The sequence below is a fragment of the Theobroma cacao genome, chromosome 7 (genome assembly GCF_000208745.1).
Source record: "Theobroma cacao cultivar B97-61/B2 chromosome 7, Criollo_cocoa_genome_V2, whole genome shotgun sequence".
In the NCBI taxonomy this organism is placed as follows: domain Eukaryota; kingdom Viridiplantae; phylum Streptophyta; class Magnoliopsida; order Malvales; family Malvaceae; genus Theobroma; species Theobroma cacao.
In genome coordinates this window covers 15,279,006-15,288,629 of record NC_030856.1, presented here as the reverse complement: position 1 = coordinate 15,288,629, position 9,624 = coordinate 15,279,006, and the positions used below count along the sequence as shown (strand labels likewise).

At 32.8% G+C, this 9,624-nt stretch overlaps 1 long non-coding RNA gene across 1 annotated transcript in view; it reads right to left on the bottom strand.

Annotated features, from left to right (window-relative positions):
- Window positions 2,582-9,624, bottom strand: part of LOC108662882 — a 12,449-nt gene continuing 5,406 nt past the window's right edge. The window contains exon 2 of the long non-coding RNA XR_001928738.1: window positions 2,582-2,671. This is a non-coding gene — a long non-coding RNA (uncharacterized LOC108662882). The remainder of the gene's footprint in view (window positions 2,672-9,624) is intronic.

Here is a 9,624-nt window from a genome sequence, read left to right as displayed (position 1 = left end):
ACTCACTAGGTTTATACTCACCATTTTCAACTTCATGTTTTCAGATCAAGAGGCAGCAGGTAACTAGGTCGAGGTGCCCTTATAGATTTGTTTTCCTTGGTAGGTATCTCGGTATTCAGTAGTTGTACGTCACTCGAGTCTCTTCGCTGGAATTCAAGTCTTTTTTTTTTATATGTATAGACAAACTTGATGTAAATTATTAGAATACATGTTGTAAACAATATATGCATATTTTGACGTGTTATGCCACTACGAATTGGCAATGGTTATCAGTATTCGAATTGAGATTATAAAATATGACTTTAGTAACTATTGATGGAATGATAAATAGGTCATATAAGTAGGCTTGCTTGGGCTTAGTGGGCTACGTCCATTAGGCCCATGCACCAGTCATGGCTCGGAATTTGGGTCGTGACAAAACTAGCAATTTTTCTTTTGAATTTTGTGTATCACTGTCATCTATAGTTGCAAATTGAAGTTTGCTAGTCGATCTTTTTCCAAAAAGCTTGTACTTTTCTCATCAAAATTTGGAAGGTTGATTGACTTTATTCCAAAATCAACTATAATTTTAATAAGGTTAGGTATGGCCTTTTTTCTTTACTATGTCTCATTTGTCTTGCCATAAGATTGACTATAGGCTTTGTGGGATCAATTATGGCTGTGTCATTTTCAAGTTTACTTGCCTATTCTGGCCCATCTACCATAAGATCGACTTGCCTTGCTCTAACATCAATTGGAGTTTTGTTTTGCAACAACCTCTTCCCGGTAGTTGCAGGGATCCAAGACTTTCAGAAAAGACCCGCCAAGTCTCGAACAAGCCTGTCTAGAATTTGTTCGTTAATCCACTACATTCAATCACCATATAATATTGATACTTTCATATACTAAATTGAACCATAAATATAAAAATCAATAGAAAATTTTTTCTTTTATTCGTAAGTATATGCATTAAAATCTATAATCTCCAAATTATTGCTTATATAAAAATTTAGAATTTGTTTACAACTTAATAAATAAAATGCTATGACTTGACCTCTAATAGCCGAGCGACTCATAATAAAATGCTAGGAGATACCTTTACCTATTCACGGTGGACCGAACACGTCACTGACTACACGCTAGGTTGATCCCTATCTGCAAAAGGGGAAATAAAGGGGTGTGAGTCTCATAGACTCAGTGATAATCATCGACTCAGCGAGTAGGGCATAGATGGAAAAACAAGCAAATGGTAGATCAATTGAATATAAAAATGCAAGATTATAAAAGCAATTCGTTTCAAACGAGGGTTTGTGCCTTATATAGAAATCGAGAATTTCTTATAAAGTATAAATAATCGAGGTAATAAAATTTTTCGCATCAAAATATATTACTAATCATTTTTGAATCAAATCAATAAAATTTAGCAAGCTCCCGCGAAACCAAATAATATTTAGAATCATGCACAAATCATAACTTGCCCCATATGTGAGGAATTACAGATTCATTTCACAGATAAACAAATAGGGGAGTTGCGAAAAACTATTTAATTCCATTTTCACCATGCAAAGAAATATAATTCATAATATTAAAACTTATTTCAACTCATATAAAACCATTACATTTTTTGTCAAAATAAACAACATGGCTTATGAATTTCTTAAAAACTTGGCTTGTGCCAAAATCATTCTCATACTCTATTGTCAAGGATACCTTGGCCTGGAGCTATCCCAACCGAGTCCGCCAAAGATGTTAAAATAGTCATGTACGCATAAATCATGTTTTTATTTTTAAAACATAGTCATTCCTTGGCAATGGCTGAGTTCACCCTCACGTGATGGCTTGGCATGATGTGAACTCTAAAAGTGTTAGCCTCAAGAGTTATCCACCCGTGCCTCTCATACTGAGGTAAGATATAACGGGGTNCAGAACCTGCCAACTGCAGCAAGCTAAACCCACCATACAATAAAATTTGCAATAGCATGACATGGCAATTATTTTATTTTACAGCCTCTCAAGGTAAATCAACAGTTCATACATTTTCAACACATTTACCAATCCAGCCAATCATGCTCACATTATCATAAGCCATTCGATTCAAAATACAATTTATAACACAACAAGTAGCAGTCTCCAATTACTCTTGAATTTCTTGGTTAAAATGAAATTACCTTTTAAACGAATTCAAATTTGATCTTCAAGGGCATATTTTAAATCTTTCTCAAGATATCGATCCCCACATCACGTTAAAACTCTCTTTTCGTAAAATGTTCAGTGTAAATATTTGCATGATATTTTGTATCAAAATAGCATGGTTAATGTGTAATAAATTTCATAAATGCACACCACACAAACAATAAGGCACAATTTCCTTTGATGTATATCTTTTTGAAAAGCTTGTTTTCCGGTTTAAAACACTTTACGTATAATATATATATATATATATTCCAAATGATTTCTAAAAAAAACTTACACCCACAATTCCTTAAAATTCTATCAACGCATGCTTTTCATAAATTTTGCACTTCACGTAAAATATATGTACATGTATATATATACGGAATTTTTAAAATTGACACCCCCTACTCACCTCATAATAGTGGGATATTACTTCACTATTGATTCGTACGCGTATATAATTATTCCTATTTGTCGGTCACATACTTCGTTCGGCACGCCTCCACGACAAACTTTCCTAACAACAATTTAAACTCAGAATACTTAATCACACTTTTTTATGGGTAGCAACTTAATTAAAAATTCCTTAAGCAACTTGCATATTTTTCATCCAAAATATGCACAATATTAAACTACCCATAAACCTTAAAATATAACATTAACTTACTATTGGGCCCTCTCCATGGGCTTTTCTATTTTTCCTATTTGGGCTAAGCCCATTCATTTTTGTTTCCTATTGGGCCATGCCCACTTATTTTCTATTTCTTTTCTTTTCTTTTTCTTTCTTTTTCTCTCTTCCACGTTTCTTTTTTTTTTCTTTCCAGCCCGTCACTCCCTTCACCACCGTGGCTTCCTGTCTTCACCACCGTGGCTTTCTCTCTTCACTTCCTCTCAAAATCGGTCACCAAAAGCCTCGTTTTCTCACCTTTTTTGCTGCCATTTTTTGCTTTAAAATCAGCAGATTTCCAGCTCAAATTTCCAGCAACAAAACTTCTCAATTTTGGCAGCACAAAGCTATCCAATTTTCTTGTACAAAGTACCAGCAAACAGCTCAAATTTTTTTCTGTGCAAATTGGCAGCAAACAGCTTAAATTTTCAGCAGCCAAAGTTGTCCTTCAATGGTAGCAAAAATCTCCAAAATTTTCCAACAACATAACCTCAAAATTCAGTAGCAAAAACCTTGAATTTTCAGCACCAAAATCCCTCCAAAAAGCACCAAATTTTCTCTCTCAAAGTGCAGTAAAAATTAGCTTCTTACCTCACAAATTTTTAACTTTCTTCTTCATCCAAAAATTACGGCAAAAGCTCTCTTTTTCCTTCCTCTCCCACTGTTCTTCTTTCTTTTCTTTTGGTCGGTTTTTGGTTCTTTCCTTTATTTTTCTTCTCGCACTCTCAATCAACTTCCTCTCTTTTTTCTCTTTTATCTCTTTGTCATTTCTTTCATCTCACATGGCCGACCCCACCATCATTTCTACATTTTTCTCTGTTGTTTTCTTTGTTTTTTTTTTTTTGTCTTTCTTTCTTTCTTTCTTTTATTCTTGTGGCCGTCCCCCCATTCCATCTTTATTCCTTTCTTTTCTTTTTGTCCTCATTCCATTCTTGACTCATGTGGCCACTCATGTACATATAAAAATATTGTTTGACATCTGAACATCTTTTCTTCATTATTTTATCATCCATTTTATTTTCATTTTATTTTTATTTCTTCAAAATAATAAAATTTACATATTATGCCTTAACTTCATTTTATTTAACACACCTCCCTCAAATTTTCATATTTTAAAATTAATTCTTCCAACACGTGTAAAATTCCAATTTCCTTATATCTTTCTTTTCTTATATGTGTGTAATCAAAATATCGAGGTCGCATTTCAACGTAGTGTCACCACAATATGTTAATATTTACTTACCCGAGTTAGCTCAATTTAATAAAATCACGCTAACACAATTATCGTCGTTTTCCTTCAAAATTCTTCTTTACTTCTTCTCCCCCACTTAAATTAGTCATATTCCATTTTTGCATGACTAATTCCAACAACATATAAAATATTAATATTTTAATATTATTTTATTCAATAAAATATTTTTTTATTTCAAAATTTTTCACTTGCCTTCTTTGGTCCCGAAACACATCATTACATCTCGATTTACTTCCGAATTATCCTTTAGCTTACTAATTCCTCTCCAACAAAAATATTATTATTTAATTATTGTTTCTGCATGCGCAAAGCATTTTATTCTTGAACATTCCTTTCATCCTTTGTCGCTCTTTAGCACGCCAATTCACATCAAACGATCATTCGTTTGATCAATAAGGTCTTATTTGTGTCCAACGAGGGTGCGGGTATAACAATCTCCCCTACTTAAAAATAAATTTGTCCTCGAATTCTAACCAACATACGGTGAACAATCAAAATTCTAAAATTCTTCTACAACACTTTCATTGGACATTCTCCATATAAGATCTCGATCTTATGAATTAAATCAATTGCCAATCTTTGTAGAAAACTCGACAATGTCATATTACTTTTATTTATAAGTACCACACTTCTCGAATTAAATCGATATTATTCTTCCTCTGATAAAGAGAAATTAAATATATCATTAATCCTAGTCACACCTCCATCAAATCATTCTTAAATCATCAATTATGCATGTTTACATAGCCGTCTACAATTTCCTCTACCTTGATCCTTTATCAAACCTTTCGACATTCAAACATTTATCCAACCATTGACTACGGGTCTAACTTGTCAACCTATCTTTATTTCGGTTTACACACTTCCATACCATTACCATGCGAGCATTTCATAATACGTAAAGATCAAGACATGTTTTATTTATTTAAGATATATTTAACATCAGAGATGATTCAAATCTAATAACCATTAGTAACTATATTCTCAAAAGTAAAACTCCAATAATTTCATGATCGAGTGCTCGTTAGATAATTTCAACTTATACCACAAGACATTTTGATAATTAACGATATTCTTGTATACATCTTTATAATTTTAGTCAATCTCTTTAATCAATAGCTAATTTGTTCATCATCAATCGCATACAACATATCTGACTTGAAATTCCTCAAATTTACTCTAAATGCCAAATCTCATGATCTCATTATCAAAGCCTTTGCTAGTATATGAATATTTAAAATCTCAAATCATCTTCTCTTCCTAAATGGATCTTTATAATTCCCATAACGTATTTCTATTCCTTCACTAAGGGTAATATCATTTAATCAAACCATATCACCCTCGTTCTTTAAATATTTGTAACACAATTAATCCTTTGCCTATCCTTTTTAGGCACTTTACCTTGATAATTAATTAAATAAATTGAGACTGATGAGGAAGGTATATTTCACAATTTATGTCTTGTATTTACAAGCATATCGAGACCACAACTTCATCAGATCTAGATATCGGGGAGATAATCATTGCCTCAAACCACCATTTCCAAACATCCTTATATGTTTGCAATTCAGCTTCATACTTATGTGACATATTAGTCATGAATCCCAACTTGACTACATAGCCTTTTGCTCCTTGAGCTTTAATGTTTCTCATAATGAAAAATTTCTCGAACTATATCATCAAGGTGTTTACAGAGTGGATACAAGTTCATAACTTATAGTTCAATGCCGAAAGCAGTGAACACAATCTCATCATTAGAGTTCCACTCTTACCTACCAATCGTAACTCCCTTTGTTCATTTACTTACACATTGTTTGGTTACTCACCAGCCATTGATGACCATCCAAGTTCGAACTTTTATAAATAGTCAAACTAGTGCCCTTTCACACCTTACCTACCAATCGTAACTCCCTTTGTTCATTTGCTTACACATTGTTTGGTTACTCACCAGCCATTGATAACCATCCAAGTTCGAACTTTTATAAATAGTCAAACTAGTGCATTCTCACACCTTTCCATACATTTTTGAAACCCTTAAACACTTCCTTTAACACAATCTCGTTGAAAATTTAAATAATCAAAGGTTGATCTCCAAAGTCTTTCATAACCTTAACATTTCAATGTATGCTTATTAACATTCCACTTATTAGTTCCCAATGGACATTATTTTAAAATCCCCCCAAAGTGTTCGTGTTATTAATCCGGACCATATTGAGCTAACTTGGTATGATTACATTAATTATCCTTAAACTTCTTAGGTGCGATTGTAACAACATTCGTATTTCTTCCATCGCTAAACCAATCATAATCTAGTATTCGCATATGCTTTATGATCTTATTGACTCTTTAGGTTCATCTTTATGAGATCACTGGATCTTATACTGTAAAACCCGACCCTATAAACACATGTCATGACATACATGCATTGAGTAGCATGTTATTAAGATAAGAAAGCTCCTAAGAATAGATGAAACCCGAAATTGTACCTAACGATACACTTGAGTTGATTGAACCTTGAACTAGTTCAAATAGGAATCGTAGGACGAAATTTAATATTTTACAGTCCAGGATGACTAAAAATGATTGTTCGGAGTTCGAGGGTTCATTTGGGGAAAATTTGAAAATTTTGATGCTCAGGGGTAAAATCGTCATTTTGCACCTAAGATAATAATTTGATCATGGAGTGAAATTTATGACCAATATTAACTTTTTTGAGTATAATTTAATGATAGGAAGTGAAAAATTTCAATTCCAGTAATTTTTGGAACATAGAGGCAAAACGATAATTTTGTCACCCTAGGGTAAAACTGTAATTTTCACCACCCAAAACTTGTCAAAATCATAGAATTTATTTATTTTTGGTATGAATAACTATGGTATTTTAAGTGGTGAAAAATTGAAGTTTAAAGGATGAAATTTTAAAAACGGGCCAATGGAAAGTGACACATGGCACTTTTTAATGATTTAATATTATTTTAAAGGAAAATCAGCCCATTTAAACCCCACATCAGGTGATGGTCAGCCATAAGGAGAAACTAAGAGAGAAAATAGAGAGGAAAGGAAGAAAAGAGAAAAACCAAAGGAAAACTAGAAAATTCAAAGGGGAATTCGCATTTTTCGTCCGTTTACGCGTCTAACGGTAAGATTTTTCGACTTTAGCTTGATTTCTACCTTTCCTATGCCTTTGTTACCATTTAGCATGCTTGAGGAGAGAGATCAAAAAGTGATACCAAGGGCTGGCTGAATTTCAAGCGGAAGGATTTTAAAATTTTTATGTTTTGATTCTTAGTTAAATTAGTAGTTTTAGTTAGTTAAATGTGTATAGAAATCAAATTGGGCAATAAAGCATGAAATTCTCACAATACCCACCCTTGGCCGAATATTCAATGACGTACAATGATGATGAACTGATTTTTATTCTAAGAGAAATGAAGAGAAAATGATGAAAAATGGTTAAATGTGATAGAAAAACATAGTGGAAAATTAACCGAGTAAATGTCCCATTTTTGACAGAATTTTTCGAAGAGAAAGTGAGCTGATTTTGGTAATTTTATAGGGTTATTGGCCGATATTTAATGGTTAGAAATGTTGGAGAGAAAATGGAACAATTTAGAGCTAAAATGGAGCACGTTAGCAATTTATCGAGTAAAGTGCCAAAAATAGGTTAATACCGCGTTTAAGCCGTTTTAGGCTATTGCATTTCATACCAGGCATTAGTATAGGATTTAAGTCAATTATATAATGATTTAGCATCAATGTGGTGAATTGTGTAATTTTTGCAATGAGTCTAGGAGGAGAGCCTTCCGGTAAAGGCAAGGAAGTTGTACCTGACGAACAGTGATCGGGGCACCTAGAAAGCATTTAATTTGTACAGACGATGAGTAAACCTATTATTATTGTAAATTATCTAGAGTTTATTTTTAAATGCTCTTCATGTATTTTATGAAACAAAAATGAGATTAAAATGGGACTTTTGATGTTTTAGAAATAAATGTGACAAATAAATATATTGTGTTGATTATTTGAAATAAGAAACTTTTGATCATGAAATTGAGTAATTGGAGGCTGCTAATTGTCTTGAAAAATATATTTTCCTATGAATGGCTTATGATAAATGAGTATATGTGGCTATATTTTATAATTGCATTGGGAATTTATGTAAGCTGTCTTTTACTATGTAGGCTGGGTAAATAAATAAAAGCCACATTATACTGTCAAAAGTTTATTAAAATTGGTGGGTTTAGTCACTGCAGTGACGGGTTTTCGTGGACTGCCTATTAGAGGGGTACGGTAAACCTGGTTGCATAGTTACTCCAGTTGTAGAGGCGAGGAGGGTAACTCTCGGGGTAGTGTTAGAGCTCACTTCACGTCGAACCTCCACGTGAATATGTAACTCGACCAATGCCAAGGAACGACTTGTTTTCAAAACTAACATATGTTTAACATGTAAATATCTTAACAACCTTGGCGGACTCGGTTAGATGCCTCAGCCAAGGTATCCTCAAGGACTAGTTTTTGGCTTGAGCCCTGTTTCTAATAAAAGTCATAAGCCTTAACAACTGTTTTGATAAATTATAAATATTTTATGGTTTAAGAAATAAATTGAAAACCTTATGAAATGGTTTGTGATTTGTTGTTTAAATTTGCCTCCATTTTACTCGCCTTTAGATATTTATAATAATGTCGTTTACTCATTGGGATTGCAAAATCTCACCCACCGTCTTTCCAAATATTTCAGGCCTGTGGTAGCTTATAGATACCCGATTTTGTCGAGGATTCCAGTTAACCCCTCTATCTCACAGACAGTAGGTTACTATCACCAACACTTGGTGTATTTACGGGCCACTTGTCATTGTAATTATTATTATACATTATAACTTTGTAAATTATTGTATGTATGTATTTATTTTACTTCCACATTACAAAAGATTACTTACACGTGTTTCTGTAAATATTGTTTTATATAAAAATGCTATATTTTAATCAATATTTTGAATAGTAATATTTATCTATAAATATTTTTTTTTAAATAAAATAAAATAATTTTTGGTCTTTTGATTTACTTGAGCCGGAAACGACTAGTAATTGTTTAAAACGGAATGTTTAACAACGATTGCTTACAAGAAAGGCAAGAAACTGATACGTAAGCCTTGCGGGGTTCCGATTGACATTTCGAGTAATGAGTATTAATCGGGACGTCGCAGCAGTTGTCATGGGCCCGAGGGAGGTTCCAGGTCGTGACATATACAATATCACAATTCCTAAAAGTCATTCTCATTTACCTTTTGTACTTCCATCGGATACATCTTTATTCATTTTGATAGTAATTACTCACTTAAGATTTAGATTCATGGGAGTCATATGCACCTCTTGCATTTTTTAATTTCAATTTCTACATAAGGGGATTCTCATTAACCAATTTCATTATTGGGATTACCTTCAATCATCCTTGTGTTATCACTTTACACCAATATACCATTACTTTCCCTTTAACGTCTACACAATCAACTTTGATATTTATAAAACTTAATATAGATTTTACTTAAATGTC